The 20,114-nt window shown below is 34.4% G+C and overlaps 1 long non-coding RNA gene across 1 annotated transcript; it reads left to right on the top strand.

Annotated features, from left to right (window-relative positions):
• The first annotated feature begins 2,943 nt into the window (after positions 1–2,943).
• On the top strand, positions 2,944–6,768 carry LOC136272349 (uncharacterized). Its single transcript, XR_010710333.1, has 2 exons — positions 2,944–4,267; positions 6,472–6,768. It is a non-coding gene; the product is annotated as an uncharacterized lncRNA (long non-coding RNA).
• Positions 6,769–20,114: the final 13,346 nt, after the last annotated feature.

Here is a 20,114-nt window from a genome sequence, read left to right as displayed (position 1 = left end):
CTCAGAATTGCATTAGCTTTTTTATTCTAAGACAAACCGTCTTTTCATAAAAATGTTAGTGTACTAAGTTAAAGATACAAGGAACAGTTTCGGATAAAGTACCGTCAATATTTTGTAAAATTGAGAGTGACTGTACTTGAAGGTTTATCATTGTTGCGTAGATTCATGAAATGAATTTTAATGATTACCAATAGTTAGAGGGATGTCTCTTGTTGGAATTGGTAAGCAATATTAAGGCCCCTAATTTTAAGTACATGAGAAGCAGAAATAAATTGTGAAACTTGCGGCTATGACAGATATGTTGACTTTACAGTGAAATTGAAGGTTACAAACGGGAGGTTATATAACATGAAATGTAGGTGGATGGGATATTATATGCCTATTTAGTATTTACTGGGTATGAGGACAATAGCAAGTTTATTGTCCCCCAAGACAGCAAATATTTAATGAGGCAAAGCCAAGGGAAATAGTAGCTGTTGAATGGGACAATAAACTTGCTATTGTCCGAATAGTCAGTTAATTGGTATTTCATTATACAGAAGAAAACTTTATTTGTCAGCGATGCAGAATTTCTTGATGATAAACAAATTAGAGTTAAATCAAACTTTGTATTTAATGCGGCGATCTTATTAGGTCAGAGGTGTTCCGAGTTTAAGGTGATATGGGACACTTCCATGTTGTGACGTATTGTTTATCGAAATAAACAATAAAATGAAGTGTAATTATATAAGTACATGTAGTTTCTTCTCAAAAATGGTCACCTAACTCCTTAGCACAGTGGGTTAGAGGGTTTACTAGGAACCTGTAAGTCATGAGTTCGAATCCCGCTGGGGTTTTTACAATTTTTACCTTTTCAAATATTTTTAAAAGCTATTTTTTGGTTAAATATTGTAAAATTTGAAAATTCTAAACCGGTGAAAAGTTTTCAATTATATAGTACTTTAATCCACATTAATATCGACAGATGTCCCATACCACCTTAAAAAGGAGGGAAATCAAATTCTGCTAATGAATGGTTTTGATGACTATTCACCATGGGCAGATAGCATGGATACTATTTTAGATAAAAAGGCATGTTTATGCGGGCGCCTTCTAGTAGGGATGGGACGATCCACCGATGCATCGGTGCATCACGATATTTATTTTGACGATATTTGGATCGATACATTTACCATTAATACAACGATACCTAAGCGAACTTTTTTTTATTTTCCAAAAATATCCGAGCTTCAAATATCGGCTATTTTTAGTCCGCGCGCCTAAATATGAAAGTACAAAGATGGCGGAAAACCTCGTGAAGTTGTCAAAACTGTTAGGAAGCTAAATCTGGAGTGTGGACAACTTTTGGATTACTTGTTTATGAAAAAGTAGAGTATATGAGACTAAAGTAATTTGTAAATTGTGCAACGCTCATTTTAAACATATCAAAATAACTTTGGACATGCGGTAATACATCGACAGATTGAATAAATTTTTAACCCTTATTCATGTTTTCATTTAGTTGCAAAGTATCGTGATATGTATCGTATCGCATATCATGTATCGTGATATGTACCGAATCGGCTAAGTACATTATCGTCCCAGCCCTACCTTCTAGTGATCAATTTGTCGGTCTGTCCATCCGAGATGGCTTGACAGGAGCATAGCTTCTCTCCCCTTGGCCCAATCTGGCTCATACCTCATCCACAGGGTTCCTTTGGTTGAAGGATGTGCAGTGACCTTGAACCATGTTTTTAGGTATAAGGTTAAGGTCATAGCAGAATTATATATATAAAATCCTTGTCTGGGGCATATCTTTTTTCCCTTTGGTCCAATCTGGCTAATACTCACAGAGTGTCTCTATGGTTAAACGATGTGCTGTGACCTTGCATGAAATTTCTAGGTAACGGGTGAAGATCATATCGGATCATGCAAAAATCCTTTTTTGAGAGCATATATAATTTCTACTAACCCCTATTTGGCTCAGACTTCACATAAGCAGAGCTTTTGAGTAAAGGGTGAAAGGGTGTGTAGTGACCTTGAACCTATTTTCAGTGAAAAGAAACTGTGAAGGTCATATCAGAATTATATTTTTAAAAATCCTTGTCCGGAGTATATCTTCTCTCCCTTTGCTCCATTCAGCCTCATACTTTACCCACATGATGCCTTTGTTCAAAATATATGCAATGACCTCGAATGATATTTGTAGATGAAGAGTCAAGGTCATATCAGATCACACAAAAATCCATATTTTAAGAGCATAGATATACTCTCCTTTTAGCCCCTATTTGGCTAATATTTTACCTTTACAGAGTTTATTGGTTAATGGCGTGCAGTGACCTTGAACCAAGTCTGTCAATGTGAAGGTCATAGCAGATCTTTTTAAAATTAGTTTTAAATAGTAGATTATTTTCCAAATCTGCTTAATCTTGGTCAGATTGAACAAAAATGCATGTATGTTAGGGGGAATGAAATTGAATTAAAAGTTCTATGCCAGCTGGAAAAATTTCAAGTTATAGGTCAAGGTCAAAGCAGAATTCTCTGAAATAACATAAGCGGGGCCCTTTGAAATGTTCACCATTTCAATGTTGTCTGGTTCATAGTAATTTTACATAGAAAATATTCACAGAAGTACAGTAGAGTAAACTTAACATCGATAAGTTTCTGACAATTAATGACGCAACGAGCACACAGTACGAAAGGTCAACCTTTTGAAAAGCAGTGAAGAGGAAAAGTTGCTCAGAATTATGTTTTAAACAAAATTGATTTTTTACATAAATTTTAATTTTGCATTCTGGGTAAAGAAAAAAGATGTTAGTTCAAGGTAAAGTAAACTTGTACCTAAAATGAAGTCAAATTTGTTAAGTCGTACTTAAACACATTGGTTTTTTTGTTAAGTCGTTTTTGAAATGGTTAAGGGTTTTTGGTTAAGTCGTACTTAAAAACATTCGGATCATTTTAAGTTGTACCAAGAATCATTCGATTTTTTTATCTTTTTGTACTTAGGTTTCTTTGTTACTAGATTAAGAACTCTGCTTCTTAGACGTACTTCTAGCGTTGCTTTCGACATTAGCGGAAAACCCACTCGTTGCTTTGCAACGAGCTTTGCTCTAGTTTTTTTTTTTTTTCCCGCAAATTTTGTGCACGAGATTTCTCGAACATTTTTTGTCTGATTGCTATGAAACTTTCAGGGTATGTAGATGATATTAATATCTCTAGACGTTTTTTTCAAATTTTTAAAATTCACTTCCGGTTATGAGTTATTGCCCTTTAATTGAAAATTGGGGGGTCTTTTGTCCAGAGTTGATCTCGGGAACTACAGATGATAGATGCATGAAATTTGGCGAAATTGTCGGTAACATTTTATAATTTTGCTGGCATGAATATTTTGGTAATTTCTTTGTTAGTTTTTGAGCTATTTGTCGCCAAAGTTTAAGATTTTTTCGGGGCTGAAATTTTGTTGCTTTTTGTATTATAACCTTTAAACTAAAAATATTTTGTTAATACATATAGAACAAAAGTTGTTTAGAATAACGAGAGCTTTCATTTAAAATTAAGAAAAAAGGGCTGGCCCCTATAATTAGGGGTCAGCAGCTCATACACGTATTTTTCTGATAGCAAAAATCGTTATCATTTTATGAAAAAAAATTGATTTAGTTATTGTTAATATATTAAATAATGTCATTTGGTATCAAATTAAACAAGTTCTGTCCTATATTTTTTTTTCAAATTTCATAAAACAAATATGTGAGAATCGTACATGAACGAGTTAATATGTCTACATAGACACACAAGCGAACAAATGCCACATTAAGGCCCAGGCATTTACTGCATTACGTTGTGTTGCGTCTTAGATAAATTGTTGTGATTCAATTTCATTTTTTTTTCATCTATATCATTTATGAATTCAATGAACACACATTATTTAAACGTTCTATGTGCAACTATTTGTCGGGGCGCCCCTGTTTGTGACCCCCGCGCGCGCGCGCGCCGAATGTAAACAGTAACGAACGGCATTGTAGAAAAGAGAGAGCCGTAATGCAGAAGAGAAGTTGTGTATTCTTTCGGTGTACACATGCATTTTAAATTTGCTGTGAAACATATGAACATGCACAGGGAACAATACTACATATTTGTTTAAGGAGGATATTTTTCTCGTGTGAATCGTTTACGAGGAAATTCTGACAGCCACACTTCTGTCGACGATCAGCCGTTGATAAGCTACGAGTAATAAAGGAGAAAAGATGGACATTAAAGTGTGTGATTTATGTGGATGTTACTGAAGAAGGTGAGGCTTTTACTCTTTTTAAAGTTTCTTGTTAACTGGTTAAAATTTAGTATATAGTATAGATGTACATGTAAGTACGTGCACACTGTTAGATGTTTTTGTTATGGTGTGGGTGTTTGTTTACTAACGTGTAATTTTTACATGTTTCATGGGTGTTTAGACTCGCTCGAGGTTCATGGGGGACTGGAAAGGGTAACTGAATTTATCTATTTAAAAAAATAACAGATTGTGAATTTTCAACTCAAAATTCAAAGCAGGGTCTAATTAGAAACATATCATATATTCTTGTGCAGAGGACTTCAAATGTAGTCATGAATACCCTGTAGACATAACTTCAAGTAAATAAAATTGTATACTTCAGACTTCAGAGTTAAAACATGACTTTAATATCTTAATGATGCCGATCATTGTATCATTAAAGAGGTATAGCAGACCAACGGGTACCCGGTACATGTACTTGTACATGTAGGTTACAAGTTAGAACTATGCCTACCATTCTACCAGTTCACATAATTTTTCTTGTTTAGCAGTTATGATGTGTACTTAAATTGTCCTTGTTAATGTTTTATTCTCTTTTTTTAATCTGACTACTGGCAGTACTGGCGTGCGAGCAGTTCTCGCCGAGGACCATTTCTCGCTGGTGCACTGTTACATCATATTTTCGTATATAATTTTATGTGTTGATAAAATGACGTAACAATGCACTGGTAAGAAATGGTACTCGGCGAGAACTGATCGCACGCCAATATTGATTAATTACAGACAAAAACTGAAGGTTGCGAGTGTTATTTTTAATTGAACAACATTGTTTAAAATAATTCTTTATATATGTGACGATCAGACCGGTTTGAATACCAGTGCCAGATAGCTCAGTTGGTAGAGCACCTGACTAGAGATTCAGGGGGCCCAGGTTCAAATCCCTTCATTATTTCTCCCATCCTGTTACAATATTGGTGTTGTGACCAACCCCTGGAACTAACAGGTTAACTCGATCCTGCCAGGGATGATCTTCGAGGGTGAAGATCATTTAAGGGGGAGGAATGTGACGGTCAGACTGGTTTGAATACCGGTGCCAGATACATGTAGCTCAGTTGGTAGAGCACTTGACTAGAGATTCAGAGGGCCAGGTTCGAATCCCACTTTGTTCCGTCGTTATTTCTCCCATCTTTTACATATACATGTATATCAGATATATGACAGATGATTAAGGTCATCACATGTTTTGCAAGATGCAATAAGTGTTAAAAACCTTTACTCTACAACAGAATACATTTAAGTGAATATTTATGTTTCTTGTTATTATTTGGTGTGGTTTTCTTGACAGTGTCGCATAAACAATTTACCCGCTCCTAAAACACAAACTTTCTTTTTGTGGATTCAGCTTACCGCTGATTGGCTGCTGTTGCAGCAGACAAATAAGATATGCACGCACAAAACACAATGAACTTATCAGAGAATGAGTTGAGTTTATTTAAACTTGTGACAAAACATATATGTGGTACATACAGCTGTAGCTTTATGAAGAAAATTTTGGTTAGACCATATATACCTATCATGCAAGTAAATGATATTTACAAAAAACTTGCAATTTATGGCGCACGAAATATACGCTAGTTTTATAAAGATTGACATACATGTAATGTACCACATTCTTTGAAAAATAATCTATTAAAAATTCTTCATTAAGTTTACTCATACATGTTTTATGCTTATTACACGTAGTATTGTTTTTAAAACATGTAATTTATAAGAAAATAAACAAAAACCCTCGCTAAATTTATTTGCAAACAAAAAATACACAGTAGAATTGATAAAAAATGGTATACCAGAAGCTAATACCAGTACATGTACTTTGACGCTGTTCGGTGGGTAATATTCGTTTGTAATTTACGAATTGAAATATTGATCGACTGTTGCACTACAAGTATGGTAATAAACTCTCTCTCTCTCAAACTCTCTCTCTTTCTCAATTTGATAAGTGTTTATACCTATGAAAATTTTTTAATATTATATTATGACTTGATATGCAAATTTTTGATCTTGTACTGCCTAAATGTTATGTCATGTATTGGGATATGTCATACTTATTACACTGCATGGTCAGTGTATTTTTTACAGAAATACTATGCATATGTTAATGTAAACACAGCTATTACTAGTACATGTATGTAAACACAGCTAATTATTTTTTTTATTTATTTCAGCTCAAAACAGACTCTTGTTACCACATGGCTTTTACCGGTACCTGTTGATTCTTGTGGGTCAGCTCCTGAGATTAACCTGTCACCTCTATCCACATGCATATTCCTTGTGTTCTACAGACTATTTACTGGTAATTCAAATTAAATCCGATAATGCATGAACAATAATGGAACTTGAAGAAAGCATCATGCCATGTTGTGGTTTGTGTTTGATAAGAAATTATGAAAACAAAATTAAGGCTGTTTAAAGAAATTCATAATTGCTGTGAAAATTTGTTTTTCAATAAAAGTATACAATTATGTTTCCTTTATTTTTTATTTCATAAAGATATTTAGATGTGTTTACATAATTGAAACCCCCCCCCCCTCTATTTAATTGTCTGCATTAAGATTACATGTAGGATATGTAAATGTACATTTGACTTTGAAATAACATCTGCTATGATAATTACTTTTGAAATGAACAAGAAACAACCTATTTCTACCTTTCTAAGGTATATATGCATAAAAAAGTAGAAAAACATGTCAAATTTGAACATTTTTCATCGAAATCAACTCTGTCTCCAGCTACCTGGGTGTGTTTGAATTTAATTCTAATTTAAGGCAGATGTCTAACTTGTAGGTTGTAACTTACTGTTTTAGCATGGTTAGAAGAAGACTAGAAATCAGAATAGATTAGATATTCACTAAATATGATTGTTAGCTTACTTTTTTCATGAAAACAAGAAATCACAAGCAGGACAGCTGTCTATTTGTTAATTAAAATGGTACAAATCATACAATAAACAAATAAAGATCACATTTTAGAATCATTGATGATTGTTTTCAAATATGTGTGAGAAATGACTCAAGGAAATTGCCACATGTTTCATAAAATTAGGTAAAACATTTCAAACCATGACTTTTTATGAAAATCAAAAGATTGGGGGTTGGGGGGTATACATCTAAGGGTATTTCTAAGTGATGTGAAGCTTTTATCATGATTATATCATGTAGGCATATGTTGTATTGAATAAGGTTTCTTTTTAAAGGTGGTTGAACAAAAGTTGACCTCTAAAAGGTCAGATAAAGATGTTTTACTATGGAGAACCCTGTAAATCTGTGTTTACTAAAGGAAATTGGAAATGGTGGGTTCACTTAAATGGCCATATTTTTATTAAACCTCAATGGAATTGGCAATATGTGGTATTCTTTTTCTCAGAATTGCATTAGCTTTCTTATTCTAAGACAAACCGTCTTTTCATAAAAATGTTAGTGTACTAAGTTAAAGATACAAGGAACAGTTGCGGATAAAGTACCGTCAATATTTTTGTAAAATTGAGAGTGACTGTACTTGAAGGTTTATCATTGTTGCGTAGATTCATGAAATGAATTTTAATGATTACCAATAGTTAGAGGGATGTCTCTTGTTGGAATTGGTAAGCAATATTAAGGCCCCTAATTTTAAGTCCATGAGAAGCAGAAATAAATTGTGAAACTTGCGGCTATGACAGATATGTTTACTTTACAGTGAAATTGAAGGTTACAAACGGGAGGTTATATAACATGAAATGTAGGTGGATGGGATATTATATGCCTATTTAGTATTTACTGGGTATGAGGACAATAGCAAGTTTATTGTCCCCCAAGACAGCAAATATTTAATGAGGCAAAGCCAAGGGAAATAGTAGCTGTTGAATGGGACAATAAACTTGCTATTGTCCGAATAGTCAGTTAATTGGTATTTCATTATACAGAAGAAAACTTTATTTGTCAGCGATGCAGAATTTCTTGATGATAAACAAATTAGAGTTAAATCAAACTTTGTATTTAATGCGGCGATCTTATTAGGTCAGAGGTGTTTCGAGTTTAAGGTGATATGGGACACTTCCATGTTGTGACGTATTGTTTATCGAAATAAACAATAAAATAAAGTGTAATTATATAAGTACATGTAGTTTCTTCTCAAAAATGGTCACCTAACTCCTTAGCACAGTGGGTTAGAGGGTTTACTAGGAACCTGTAAGTCATGAGTTCGAATCCCGCTGAGGTTTTTACAATTTTTACCTTTTCAAATATTTTTAAAAGCTATTTTTTGGTTAAATATTGTAAAATTTGAAAATTCTAAACCGGTGAAAAGTTTTCAATTATATAGTACTTTAATCCACATTAATATCGACAGATGTCCCATACCACCTTAAAAAGGAGGGAAATCAAATTCTGCTAATGAATGGTTTTGATGCCTATTCACCATGGGCAGATAGCATGGATACTATTTTAGATAAAAAGGCATGTTTATGCGGGCGCCTTCTAGTGATCAATTTGTCCGTCTGTCCATCCGAGATGGCTTGACAGGAGCATAGCTTCTCTCCCCTTGGCCCAATCTGGCTCATGCCTCATCCACAGGGTTCCTTTGGTTGAAGGATGTGCAGTGACCTTGAACCATGTTTTTAGGTATAAGGTTAACGTCATAGCAGAATTATATATATAAAATCCTTGTCTGGGGCATATCTTTTTTCCCTTTGGTCCAATCTGGCTAATACTCACAGAGTGTCTCTATGGTTAAACGATGTGCAGTAACCTTGCATGAAATTTCTAGGTAACGGGTGAAGATCATATCGGATCATGCAAAAATCCTTTTTTTGAGAGCATATATAATTTCTACTAACCCCTATTTGGCTCAGACTTCACATTAGCAGAGCTTTTGAGTAAAGGGTGAAAGGGTGTGTAGTGACCTTGAACCTATTTTCAGTGAAAAGAAACTGTGAAGGTCATATCAGTATTATATTTTTAAAAATCCTTGTCCGGAGTATATCTTCTCTCCCTTTGCTCCATTCAGCCTCATACTTTACCCACATGATGCCTTTGTTCAAAATATATGCAATGACCTCGAATGATATTTGTAGATTAAGAGTCAAGGTCATATCAGATCACACAAAATTCCATATTTTAAGAGCATAGATATACTCTCCTTTTAGCCCCTATTTGGCTAATATTTTACCTTTACAGAGTTTATTGGTTAATGGCGTGCAGTGACCTTGAACCAAGTCTGTCAATGTGAAGGTCATAGCAGATCTTTTTAAAATTAGTTTTAAATAGTAGATAATTTTCCAAATATGCTTAATCTTGGTCAGATTGAACAAAAATGCATGTATGTTAGGGGGAATGAAATTGAATTTAAAGTTCTATGCCAGCTGGAAAAATTTCAAGTTATAGGTCAAGGTCAAAGCAGAATTCTCTGAAATAACATAAGCGGGGCCCTTTGAAATGTTCACCATTTCAATGTTGTCTGGTTCATAGTAATTTTACATAGAAAATATTCACAGAAGTACAGTAAAGTAAACTTAACATCGATAAGTTTCTGACAATTAATGACGCAACGAGCACACAGTACGAAAGGTCAACCTTTTAAAAAGCAGAGAAGAGGAAAAGTTGCTCAGAATTATGTTTTAAACAAAATTGATTTTTTACATAAATTTTAATTTTGCATTCTGGGTTAAGAAAAAAGATGTTAGTTCAAGGTAAAGTAAACTTGTACCTAAAATGAAGTCAAATTTGGTAAGTCGTACTTAAACACATTGGTTTTTTTTGTTAAGTCGTTCTTGAAATGGTTAAGGGTTTTTGGTTAAGTCGTACTTAAAAAACATTCAGATCATGTTAAGTTGTACCAAGAATCACTCGATTTTTTTTTTTTATCTTTTTGTACTTAGGTTTCTTTGTTACTAGATTAAGAACTCTGCTTTTTAGACGTACTTTTAGCGTTGCTTTCGACATTAGCGGAAAACCCACTCGTTGCTTTGCAACGAGCTTTGCTCTAGTTATTATTATTATTCTTTTTTTGTCTTACAAATTTTGTGCAGGCGATTTCTCAGAGATGGGACGATCGATTTCTCTCAAATTTTCAGGACTGAAGCCTCGTTATCTGAAATTTATACCGCTGAAACAGATTTTCAAAATTCACTTCCGGTCGGAAGTTATCGTCCGTTTACGATTTTAAAAAGTCAATTTTGTCGCTCAGGTTTTTCAAAAACGAGCAAAGATAGAGAGCTGAGAATTTCAGAGATGATAGATCTATCGATTTCCTGGTGCACCTCGGTATAGAGAATGTTCGCCCTCACTTCCGGTCGTCACCGGAAGCAAAATGAAAAAATGAAAATTTTCAACTTTTTATTTTTATATATTTTTTCCAATAAGATGATAGTGACCCTTTTACTGATTCAGAATATGTAATTTGTTTCAAAATCGATCAAGGCGTTCTCGAGAAATTAAGCGTCAAAGTCCTGAAGCGGAGTCCGAGTAGCTCAGTCGTTATAGTCGTGGACATGGCCCAGGCGACCCGGGTTCAAGCCTCGACTGCCGCAAATTTTTTTTTTTATTTTTTTCGCTTAGATCAACGATTTTATCTTTGAATTGATAAGTTTAATCTTATCTATTCAAAAATTGGACGGAAGACCCACTCGTTGCTCGCAACGAGATCGAATCTAGTTATTATTCTTTTTTTGTCTTACAAATTTTGTGCAGGCGATTTCTCGGAGATGACTCGTTCGATTTCCTTCAAATTTCCAGGGCTGATGCCTAGTTATATGAATTTTATACCGCAGGAACAATTTTTTAAAATTCACTTCCGGTCGGAAGTTATCGTCGTTTTACGATTTTTAAAAGTCAATTTTGTCGGCGATGTTTCTCAGAAACGAGTAAAGATAGAGAACTGAAATTTTCAGAGATGATAGATCTAGCAATATCCTCGTGTACCTCGGTCACGAGAATGTTGGCCGTCACTTCCGGTCGTCACCGGAAGCAAAATTAAAAAATGAAAATTTTCAACTTTTTGTTTTTATATATTTTTTCCAATTAGATGATAGTGACCCTTTTACTGATTCAGAATATGTAATTTGTTTTAAAATCGATCAAGGCGTTCTTGAGAAGTTAAGCGTCAAAGTCCTGAAGCGAGAGTCCGAGTAGCTCAGTCGTTATAGTCGTGGACATGGCCCAGGCGACCCGGGTTCAAGCCTCGAGTGCCGCAAATTTTTTTTCTCTTTTTTTCGCTTAGATCTACGATTTTATCTTTGAATTGATAAGTTTAATCTTATCTATTCAAAAATTGGACGGAAGACCCACTCGTTGCTCGCAACGAGATCGAATCTAGTTATTAGGGTCTTCCGTCTTCAGCGGAAGACCCTTCTATTATTCTTCGGTTTCTTTTTCAATTCTAACGCGTTTGTATCTGAAGTTTATAGGTTTTTTTCAATTTTTGAAAATTCACTTCCGTTCGGAAGTTATCGTCGATAAACGATTTTTTAAAGCGAATTTTGTCTGCGACGTTTCTCAAAAATGAGTAAAGATATAGGGCTGACATTTTCAGAGACGATAGATCTACCGTTTTTCTGGTGCAACACACTCAAGAAAATTTCCGCCGTCACTTCCGGTCGTCATTGGAAGGAAATTTGAAAAATTTAATTTTTCGACTTTTTTATTTTTTAATATTTTTTTTTGAAACTTATACATCTTATAGTGACCCTTTCACTGATTCATAATATGTAATTTGTTTTTAAATCGACCAAGGCATTCTCGAGAAATTAAGCGTCAAAGTCCTGAGGCGAGAGTCCGAGTAGCTCAGTCGTTATAGTCGTGGACATGGCCCAGGCGACCCGGGTTCAAGCCTCGATGGCCGCAAAATTTTTTTCTCTTTTTTTCGCTTAGATCTACGATTTTATCTTTGAATTGATAGGTTTAATCTTATCTATTCAAAAATTGGACGGAAGACCCACTCGTTGCTCGCAACGAGATCGAATCTAGTTATTATTCTTTTTTTCCTTACACATTTTGTGCAGGCGATTTCTCGGAAATGGCTGATTCGATTTCCTTCAAATTTTCACTGATGATGCCTCGCCATCTGAAGTTTGTACCCCTGTGACATTTTTTCAAAATTTACTTCCGGTCGGAAGTTATCGCCATTTTACGATTTTTTAAAGTCAATTTTGTCTCTAAGGTTTCTCAAAAACGAGTAAAGATATAGGGCTGAAACTTTCAGAAATGATAGATCTATCGTTTTTCTGGTGCACCTCGGTCAAGAGAATGTCAGCCGTCACTTCCGGTCGTCACCGGAAGGAAATTTGAAAAATTGAATTTTTCGACTTTTTTATTTTTGAATATTTTTTTCGGAAATTTTTACACCTGATAGTGACCCTTTTACTGATTAAAAATATGTAATTTATTTTAAAATCGATCAAGGCATTCTTGAGAAATTAAGCGTGAAAGTTCTGAAGCGAGAGTCCGAGTAGCTCAGTCGATAGAGTCGTGGACATGGCCAAGGCGACCCGGGTTCAAGCCTCGAGTGCCGCAAATTTTTTTTTAAATATTTTTCGCTTAGATCTACGGTTTTATCTTTGAATTGATAAGTATGATCTAATCTATTCAAAAATCGTACGGAAGACCCACTCGTTGCTCGCAACGAGATCGAATCTAGTTATTATTCTTTTTTTGTCTTACAAATTTTGTGCAGGCGATTTCTCGGAGATGACTCGTTCGATTTCTTTCAAATTTTCAGGGGTGATGCCTAGTCATATGAATTTTATACCGCAGGAACAATTTTTAAAAATTCACTTCCGGTCGGAAGTTATCGTCGTTTTACGATTTTTAAAAGTCAATTTTGTCGGCGATGTTTCTCAAAAACGAGTAAAGATAGAGAACTGAAATTTTCAGAGATGATAGATCTAGCAATATCTTCGTGTACCTCTGTCAAGAGAATGTCCGCCGTCACTTCCGGTCGTCAGCGGAAGCAAATTTAAAAAATGAAAATTTTCAACTTTTTATTTTTATATATTTTTTCCAATTAGATGATAGTGACCCTTTTACTGATTCAGAATATGTAATTTGTTTTAAAATCGATCAAGGCGTACTCGAGAAATTCAGCGTCAAAGTCCTGAAGCGAGAGTCCGAGTAGCTCAGTCGATAGAGTCGTGGACATGGCCCAGGCGACCCGGGTTCAAGCCTCGAGTGCCGCACATTTTTTTTCTCTTTTTTTCGCTTAGATCTACGATTTTATCTTTGAATTGATAAGTTTAATCTTATCTATTCAAAAATTGGACGGAAGACCCACTCGTTGCTCGCAACGAGATCGAATCTAGTTAGGGTCTTCCGTCTTCAGCGGAAGACCCTTCTATTATTGTAATGTTTCTTTTTCACTTTTCTTCTTATTATTATTATTCTTTTTTTGTCTTACAAATTTTGTGCAGGCGATTTCTCAGAGATGACTCGTTCGATTTTATTCAAATTTTCAGGGCTAATGCCTAGTCATATGAATTTTATACCGCCGGAACAATTTTCAAAAATTCACTTCCGGTCGGAAGTTATCGTCGTTTTACGATTTTTAAACGTCAATTTTGTCGGCGATGATTCTGAAAAACGATCAAAGATAGAGGACTGAAATTTTCAGAGATGATAGATCTAGCAATATCCTCGTGAACCTCAGTCAAGAGAATGTTAGCCGTCACTTCCGGTCGTCACCGAAAGCAAATTTAAAAATTAAAAATTTTCAACTTTTTGTTTTGATATATTTTTTCAAATTAGATGATAGTGACCCTTTTACTGATTCAGAATATGCAATTTGTTTTAAAATCGATCAAGGCGTTCTCGAGAAATTAAGCGTCAAAGTCCTGAAGCGAGAGTCCGAGTAGCTCAGTCGATAGAGTCGTGGACATGGCCCAGGCGACCCGGGTTCAAGCCTCGAGTGCCGCAAATTTTTTTTTCTCTTTTTTTTCGCTTAGATCTACGATTTTATCTTTGAATTGATAAGTTTAATCAAATCTATTCAATAATCAGACGGAAGACCCACTCGTTGCTCGCAACGAGATCGAATCTAGTTAGGGTCTTCCGTCTTCAGCGGAAGACCCTTCTATTATTCTATTGTTTCTTTTTCACTTTTCTTATTCTTATTATTATTCTTTTTTTTTCTTACCGATTTTGTGCAGACGATTTCTCGGAGATGGCTGGGTCGATTTCGCTCAAATTTTCAATATAAACGTGTTTTCATCTAAACTTGATATAAAATTTTTATTTTTTGAAAATACACTTCCGGTCGGAAGTTATCGTCCGTTTACGATTTTAAAAAGTCAATTTTGTCTGTCGGGTTTCTCAAAAACGAGCAAAGATATAGAGCTGAAATTTTCAGAGATGATAGATCTACCGTTTTTCTAATGTACCTCGGTCAAGAGAATGTCCGCCGTCACTTCCGGTCGTCACCGGAAGGAAATTTGAAAAATTGAATTTTTCGACTTTTTTATTTTTTAATATTTTTCTTTGAAATTTTTACACCTTATAGTGACCCTTTTACTGATTAAGAATATGTAATTAGTTTTAAAATCGATCAAGGCATTCTCGAGAAATTAAGCGTCAAAGTTCTGAAGCGGAGTCCGAGTAGCTCAGTCGTTATAGTCGTGGACATGGCCCAGGCGACCCGGGTTCAAGCCTCGAGTGCCGCAAATTTTTTTTTTTTTTTCGCTTAGATCGACGATTTTATCTTTGAATTGATAAGATTAATCTTATCTATTCAAAAATTGGACGGAAGACCCACTCGTTGCTCGCAACGAGATCGAATCTAGTTATTATTATTATTCTTTTTTTGTCTTACAAATTTTGTGCAGGCGATTTCTCAGAGATGACTCGTTTGATTTCCTTCAAATTTTCAGGGCTGATGCTTAGTCATTTGAATTTTATACCGCCGGAACGATTTTTTAAAATTTACTTCCGGTCGGAAGTTATCGTCGTTTTACGATTTTTAAAAGTCAATTTTGTCGGCGATGATTCTCAAAAACGATCAAAGATAGAGAACTGAAATTTTCAGAGATGATAGATCTAGCAATATCCTCGTGAACCTCGGTCAAGAGAATGTTGGCCGTCACTTCCGGTCGTCACCGGAAGCAAATTTAAAAAATGAAAATTTTCAACTTTTTGTTTTGATATATTTTTTCAAATTAGATGATAGTGACCCTTTTACTGATTCAGAATATGCAATTTGTTTTAAAATCGATCAAGGCGTTCTCTAGAAATTAAGCGTCAAAGTCCTGAAGCGAGAGTCCGAGTAGCTCAGTCGATAGAGTCGTGGACATGGCCCAGGCGACCCGGGTTCAAGCCCCGAGTGCCGCAATTTTTTTTTTCTCTTTTTTTCGGTTAGATCTACGATTTTATCTTTAAATTGATAAGTTTAGTCTAATCTATTCAAAAATCGGACGGAAGACCCACTCGTTGCTCGCAACGAGATCGAATCTAGTTATTATTATTATTCTTTTTTTGTCTTACAAATTTTGTGCAGGCGATTTCTCGGAGATGACTCGTTCGATTTTCTTTAAATTTGCAGGGCTGATGCCTAGTCATATGAATTTTATACCGCCGGAACAATTTTTGAAAATTCACTTCCGGTCGGAAGTTATCGTCGTTTTACGATTTTTAAAAGTCAATTTTGTCGGCGATGATTCTCAAAAACGATCAAAGATAGAGAACTGAAATTTTCAGAGATGATAGATCTAGCAATATCCTCGTGAACCTCGGTCAAGAGAATGTCGGCCGTTACTTCCGGTCGTCACCGGAAGCAAATTTAAAAAATGAAAATTTTCAACTTTTTGTTTTGAAATATTTTTTCAAATTAGATGATAGTGACCCTTTTACTGATTCAGAATATGCAATTTGTTTTAAAATCGATCAAGGCGTTCTCGAGAAATTAAGCGTCAAAGTCCTGAAGCGAGAGTCCGAGTAGCTCAGTCGATAGAGTCGTGGACATGGCCCAGGCGACCCGGGTTCAAGCCTCGAGTGCCGCAAAATTTTTTTCTCTTTTTTTCGCTTAGATCTACGATTTTATCTTTGAATTGATAAGTTTAATTCTATCTATTCAAAAATTGGACGGAAGACCCACTCGTTGCTCGCAACGAGATCGAATCTAGTTATCTTGTAAAATTATCGATGGTTGTTCGATATAAACTTTGTATTTATTGTACAATATCTCTAAAGCATTTTACTCAAATAAAGAAATGAAAATAAGATCTAATTAAAGTATTATCTGCGTTTTAAAATACATAATTTAAATTCTGAATCTGTTTCTGAAATACGTTATGGTACAATTTAGGTAGACCTCTGACTAATGCCTGAGCCAAGGGCTTGCCAGGACTTGTAACGACGACCAGATAAGTGCTTTCTAAGTTTTGGAAAAAGGAAAAAGTCGCACGTGGCAAGAACTGGAGAGTATCGTGGGTGTGGCAAGACGGTAACCTCATCCTACTTTTAAAAAATGCTTAAAAAGCTCAGATGTATGTGATGAAACATTATCACGAAATAAACGAACATGTCTAAATCCTGACACATGTTGTAGTTTCTGATAATATTTCTTGAACTTTTTCGGTAATATCGACCTGTAAATTGTTGTCCTTCGGCACCAAAATTTGAAAGTTTATACAACCACATGAGAAGAGTATGCAGAAAAGAATTTTCTTTGTGTTTATGGTTCTTTTGGCAACTATAAGACTTCTACCGTGTTTAGCTAGACATATTTTCTCCCTTTTTTCTTACTGGTTCAAAATGTTGAACCCATGTTTCGTCACCAGTTACAATATTTGCAAAATGCCTTTATTTAAATGTTGGAAACAGCAGTTGCTCAAAAACGGTTTGTACTAGAACCAGTCTTTTGTTTTGTTATCTGTCAATAAATACGTTATCCACATGGCAGAAATCTTTCTTACTTTTGAAATACGCTTTAAAATGAAATACCTACAGCTTTGGTTATACCACGAATCGTGTATCTGCCAACACTTCCAATCATTTCCTCGACTTCTGAGACATTTACCTTACCTGTTACAGTCATTGGTCGGCCAGATTTTAACTTCCCTAAATTCAGTAAATATTTGCATTTATCATTTACCAAAGGATCGAACTTTTATATGAGCTCTAATTCAGTTCTTCAATATTCCCGGCCTGTTTCCCCAACCATTTTTACAACAGTGGTCAACGACTGGCTCTATTAAAATAACTATAAGTTTTAAACTATGTAGACCTGAAAACTCGTGTTTATACTTTTGAAAGGTATTAAATAGAGCTATACAATATTATCATAATGCACGAAATCCATTATTCCTCATGATAAATAATCTTTCACGAATTCTATTAATTTTTTCAGGAGCATATAGGTTGTTTTGCCTTCCAGTTCCTTTGTTTGACAACCCTACAATGAACGTAACATTGTTGGTGTAGTTATACCCGTTAAATTGAAAAACTAATCGATTTTTTTAAAATTGTCATTAACGATATTCAACACAATGCAGTTTGCTCTTTGTGCAACATTTTGGACACCTGACAATTTTTTTATTCTCTTAATTTCATTGAAAGTCTTAAAAAATTCAAAAATTAAGGAAAATGTTGTGAAGATATTGATACAAAAATGCATGGACTTTTTAAGGAGCATTAACGAAAAGTTTATGTCATAGCAAGTACTGACGTAACAGTATTTTACACATTTGATGATTTTTTGTTAATTTTGTCCCCGTGATCAGGCTAATTTTAAAAATTCTCAAAACAAAGTATCTTTACTATATCAAGCATTTACAGTGTTTTAAACGGTCTTGTCTTTTACAATCATAGTTTTGCTATGCGTTTTTATAAATAACGACATGTGTTGCCGACATGTTTACATGTATTTTCAAGATTAATAAAGGTTGACATCGACCACTTAAATAGGTGCAGTATTTCTAATTTTAAAATTAATAAAATCAATTTCTTAACAGAAAATATTGCATTTTACGAAACTGGTCTGAATTTTTTATTTTATGATTCCTGAAAAATACTATTAAGGTAATGGTCCATACCCCACTAGATAAATAAAATGCGTACAGAATTTTTCCATATTTTTCAAACATGTATCTGAGGATATGTTCTCATCAAATTTTACCCTGTTGGGTGGTCCATCGGTATTAAAAAAGCTAGGGTCGTTGCTGAAAATAGAACCGATTGCGGAAAATGGCGCTTTTTCATACATAAAGACTATAAGCTTAAGCCTGAAATTTGGATTTCACAAAATCATTTCTTGACTTATATCCTTTGTAACATAAAGGAATTATTATTTCAAAACTAAAAATTTTATGTTACACTTGCTTATTTATCAAAAATAGATAAATCTGCATACAAATGAGATAAAATGAAATAAATTTTCAAAGAGAATTTAAGCTCTTATAATTTTATTTACGTACAGAATTCTTTAAAATTTTCATATTATTTAAAGCTTATTGCCCTTAAACAATTGAAAAAAAAATTACCCAAAGGACCAGCCTTTTCAGGATCACAATGGGCGTATTTTGGGTAAAAATCATTAAAATATATATTTTGAAAAAAGATCTGTAAAAATTAAATTATGCATAGGTTTATTATTTCATCACTCTAAAAAATATGTTTATATTATTGTTAAATAGCAAACATGATTTCAACAAACTGTTGATTAATCTGTATTATTTAAAACCGCAAAAGATTGTATCTTTAGATATCGGTAAGTATTATGGATCAAGATCGGTGTTTAGAAATTGCAGTAACACGCGTGGATAATGCTAACAACCTGATATGCCTTTAAGACAAAACCGCTATTCAACCTTTTTTTACTGGTTTTAAAGACTGTTCTTAAAATGAAATAACGTTTCTTCAGCGCATTATTTTAATTCTAAAAACATTTCTTTTGTGGAAAATATATCTATGCTCGTTGCTAAGCGAATATAGGATAAAGATGAAATAAGTCAAATTATTTCCCCTTGTGTAGTTATCTCCCTTATGCACTGGAATATATATCTCGGTCAGGATTTCATTTTGGATGTTTCTGGACTTTCAGGGATTAATGTTCAAGGAATTGGATTAAGTTCAACCTTGTAATGAATTGATGTTTTTGCAGGACAAAAGTAAGCGGTCTATATTTTCAAAACGAGTACTCAGTCAATCGACACAACCCAGTCAAATTTTCATTTCGCTAAGTAATAGGCTAATTGATTGCAGTTTTCAGGATTTTTAAAAGATTTTTTTTGAATTTATTTCTAGGTCAGCTTGATTTTTTTTGTTTTGAAACAAATGTACACCTTTTAGCGTTATGTCTCGATTAGATCGGGCACGGAAAAGACGTAATAACGCGTGATTTACGTCAGACGTTGTTTTGTGACGTATGGATAATTACCTTAAATGATAAAGAAAATATCAAAATGTGATCTTCTTAACACAAAAATATAGGAGATCCACTTAAAATTGTAAATATCATTATAAACTCTAAACTATAATTTTAGTTAGATAACAGACAAAAATTCTACGCCTTTAAAGCCCCTTTCACAATTGGCACACAAGCAGAAGCGACCAAATATTCGTGCGATCGAAAAAATTTGATATGAATCGTTAATTGTTGCCGAAATAATCGCATATGTAAAAAGTATTCGTACGAATTTCGCACGATCTAAGCAAGTGTTGTGCGATGTAAACGCATTGAATCTTGTGATATATCTTGCGTCTGCATGCAATTGTTGTACAATGAAAGCAACAGTTAAAAGATAATACGATAGGAACGCGCGAGAGACTAGGTGATCGGACGATTGAACGTGCGCCAATTTGATTGGACGTGCAATTATGCGTTCCATGGTACGACTGATCGTGCGAGTCAGAGG

This window comes from Magallana gigas, chromosome 10, assembly GCF_963853765.1.
Source record: "Magallana gigas chromosome 10, xbMagGiga1.1, whole genome shotgun sequence".
NCBI classification, from domain to species: Eukaryota; Metazoa; Mollusca; class Bivalvia; order Ostreida; family Ostreidae; genus Magallana; species Magallana gigas.
Note: the sequence above shows the minus strand (reverse complement) of the source record. Positions and strands in the feature narration are given on the sequence as shown.